The sequence below is a fragment of the Alosa sapidissima genome, chromosome 14 (genome assembly GCF_018492685.1).
Source record: "Alosa sapidissima isolate fAloSap1 chromosome 14, fAloSap1.pri, whole genome shotgun sequence".
NCBI lineage: Eukaryota > Metazoa > Chordata > Actinopteri > Clupeiformes > Clupeidae > Alosa > Alosa sapidissima.
Window position 1 is genome coordinate 5992756 of NC_055970.1, and position 3526 is coordinate 5996281.

The following is a 3526-nucleotide window of genomic DNA, read 5'->3' on the forward strand; positions in this document are numbered from 1 at the left end:
GTTATACTTAGATTAGTAAATCCTCAATTTACAAAGATTTGAGTAGGTGATGTTATGGGCTACACCTACGTGCTGAGGCCAATAACAGAGGATAGATAAAAACAGATTGAGTGTGTGCATGAGCGTGTGTGTGTATGTGTGTGTATGTGTGTGTGTGTGTGAGAGTGAGAGAGAGTTGTGCGTGAGTGAGAGTGAGAGAGTGGGACAGCTTGCATGTGTGTCTGTGTGTGTTGCTGTATGTCTGAATCAGCTGTGACGCAGAGGAGAGAGGGAAAATAATTTCCACTCTGCCCCTCCCTCAATAACACACACATTCAGACACACTCAGGAAATGACACGCCGCAAGCGTAAGCAATAATGTGACACACACACACACAGACACACGCCCAAACACACTAAGGAAGCAACACGCTGCGAGCGCCAGCAGAGTGTAGGCAAAACAGCGCTGCTACCTCCATATGACGCATGGTTGCCATGGCCACCATCCGTTTGCATTGCTTCAGGACCTGTTGAGACAGCTAAGCTCCCACATCTTCTCCTCCCTCTCTCTCTCACACACACACAGACACACACACACACACACACACACACACACACACACACACACACACACACAGCCTGACTTCCCCTGCTCAACATTTACTAAACAGCGTGCTGTGATTTATAGGCCTTTCGTGCCTGGTAAAATCATTGGCACTACAAACTGTTTCTATACATGGTGGACACTCTTGAGCAAAAAAATAAATAAAGATTTAATAAAGCTTGGCCTTTAAATTCTTTAGGCTTTTTAAAAATGCATGCCAGGAGGGCTTTTGTCTTATATGAGATGCTATTTCATGAGGAAGCTTTCTATCGACCAGCCCAGTGACTCATTCTGCAGTGCTGGTCAGAAAACTCATCCTACTGGACATCATCACAGTGGACGCAGCAGTCTGTGCCCCCGGCGTGCGAAACCCAATACTCTACGTGTCAGTCTCAAGCGGAGGCAGCACCTCTGGCACTGCAGCCAGGGAGCAAGGTCACCGGAGCAGGACATAGGAACAGGAAAGAGAGAGATGGAGGGAGAGGGAGAGAGAGGGAGAGGGAGAGAGAGAGAGGGGAAAGAGGGGGAGAGAGAGAGGTAAAGAGGGAGAGAGGGAGAGGGAGAGAGAGGGGGAGAGAGAGAGGGAGAGAGAGAGAGAGGGAGAAAGAGGGAGAGAGAGGGGGGGAGAGAGAGAGGTAGAGAGAGAGGGAAAGAGAGAGAGAGGGAGAAAGAGGGAGAGAGAGGGAGAGAGAAGAAGAGGAGAGAGAGGAGGGGGACGCAAGCTGTGTCAATAGAAGGGCTACTGAATGGCCGGGACTGAAAAGCTGTGGGTTATTTGTTTGATTCTGCTATGTGCTCAATTCGTTGTGGTGAGGTAGGGTAGAGGCTATGCAGGCAGACAGAGGTAGGGGTGAGGTAGGGTAGAGGCTATGCAGGCAGACAGAGGTAAGGGTGAGGTAGGGTAGAGGCTATGCAGGCAGACAGAGGTAGGGGTGAGGTAGGGTAGAGGCTATGCAGACAGACAGACAGTGAGGTAGGGTAGAGGCTATGCAGGCAGACAGACAGGTAGGGTAGAGGCTATGCAGGCAGACAGACAGGTAGGGGTGAGGTAGGGTAGAGGCTATGCAGGCAGACAGAGGTAGGGGTGAGGTAGGGTAGAGGCTATGCAGGCAGGTACCACAGTTATGAGTATGACCACGGCCATGGCCAGCCAAAGACGCATACCCTTATGTTTATGCATTCACATGTACAAACACATTCACAACTGTTGAAACACGACATGCTCGCTCTCTCTCTCTCTCTCTCTCTCTCTCTCTCTCTCTCTCTCTCTCTCTCTCTCTCTCTCTTGCTCACACAGACAGACAGACAGACAGACAGACAGACAGACAGACACACACAGACACACACACACACACACACACACACACACACACACACACACACACGTCAGACACATCAGCCCAACCTTGAATGAAACAGACATGGCTCCTTGTTTGCGGGGCAGACTTCCAGGCCTATCTTTGTCACAGCGACGAGCCAGGTGACAAAAGCAGGTCAGCCCACCCAGAGGAGGAGAGGAGCAACAGAGCAGCGGCACAGCAGCAACACAGTGCTACTCCTACAGCAACACAGCAACACAGCAACACAGTGCTACTCCTGCAGCAGAGAACAGAGAACATCAACACAGTGCTACTCCTGCAGCAGAGAACAGAGAACATCAACACAGTGCTACTCCTGCAGCAGAGAACAGCAACACAGTGCTACTCCTGCAGCAGAGAACAGAGAACATCAACACAGTGCTACTCCTGCAGCAGAGAACATCAACACAGTGCTACTCCTGCAGCAGAGAACAGAGAACATCAACACAGTGCTACTCCTGCAGCAGAGAACAGAGAACATCAACACAGTGCTACTCCTGCAGCAGAGCACATCAACACAGTCCTACTCCAGTGCACTGCAGCCCACACTGCAATGGGCAATAGCAGAGCAGTGAAGAAGAGCAAAGCTGCCCTGCATCCCCAGCAGTACAGGACGGCAGAGTTTATAGTCTTTACAGCAGTACAGGACGGCAGAGTTTATAGTCTTTACAGCAGTACAGGACGGCAGAGTTAGTCTTTACAGCAGTACAGGACGGCAGAGTTTATAGTCTTTACAGCAGTACAGGACGGCAGAGTTTATAGTCTTTACAGCAGTACAGGACGGCAGAGTTAGTCTTTACAGCAGTACAGGACGGCAGAGTTTATAGTCTTTACAGCAGTACAGGACGGCACAGCAGAGTTAGTCTTTACAGCAGTACAGGACGGCAGAGTTTATAGTCGTTACAGCAAACATGGGCTGCACATGGAGAGCGTGACAAACTTCCATAAAAGGGAATAAAGTCACATGATATATGAACCCCATAGCTTTTGCACATGATAAAGCAGATATTATGTGCTCGATGGGACGGGGCTGTCCACTCTGGAAAGAGAAGTCTTCTCTCTGCTATGGTGGGGGCCTTGAGAGGTCAGCAAACTAGCTGATGGGTAAAACGCTTGTTTTGAAGCAGAGCTCCTCCTTAAGGAAGAAAGGCAACTAGACAAGGCACTGAATAATGCACACAGGAAGCTGGCATGGTCTAAAACAATGCCTCCAAAAAAGAGGACACACACTGCGGTAAAAAAAAAAAAAAATTATGGCTTCACATTCTATGCCCTTCATGGTCAAACAAATGAACTGCACAATAAAACGACTCCACTACAATTGATGGCTACTTTCATGTTGGCACATGTGAAATATGTGTGTGGAGTGTGTGCACAGGGAGACCTGATGCAAATACCAGAAGAGTGTCTTAGCCCTCACAGCTAAATGAGCAGATCCGCACATGGGACAGTTCCAGAGAGAGAGACTGAAGGGGTGGGTTGAGACTGTGGGGACAGGTTTGCATGTGCTGCTGCTCTTCTCTGGTTCTCTCTAATAGGTGCTGCTTGATTATGGCAAAAATAATACTTGCGACTATTTTGGTCA

At 49.3% G+C, this 3526-nt stretch overlaps 1 protein-coding gene and 1 long non-coding RNA gene across 2 annotated transcripts in view; both read right to left on the bottom strand.

Moving 5' to 3' along the window:
- nav2a (neuron navigator 2a) overlaps positions 1 to 3526 on the bottom strand; it is a 188508-nt gene that overhangs the window by 132769 nt on the left and 52213 nt on the right.
- LOC121681695 overlaps positions 893 to 3526 on the bottom strand; it is a 6889-nt gene continuing 4255 nt past the window's right edge. The window contains exon 3 of the long non-coding RNA XR_006022250.1: positions 893 to 903. This is a non-coding gene — a long non-coding RNA (uncharacterized LOC121681695). The remainder of the gene's footprint in view (positions 904 to 3526) is intronic.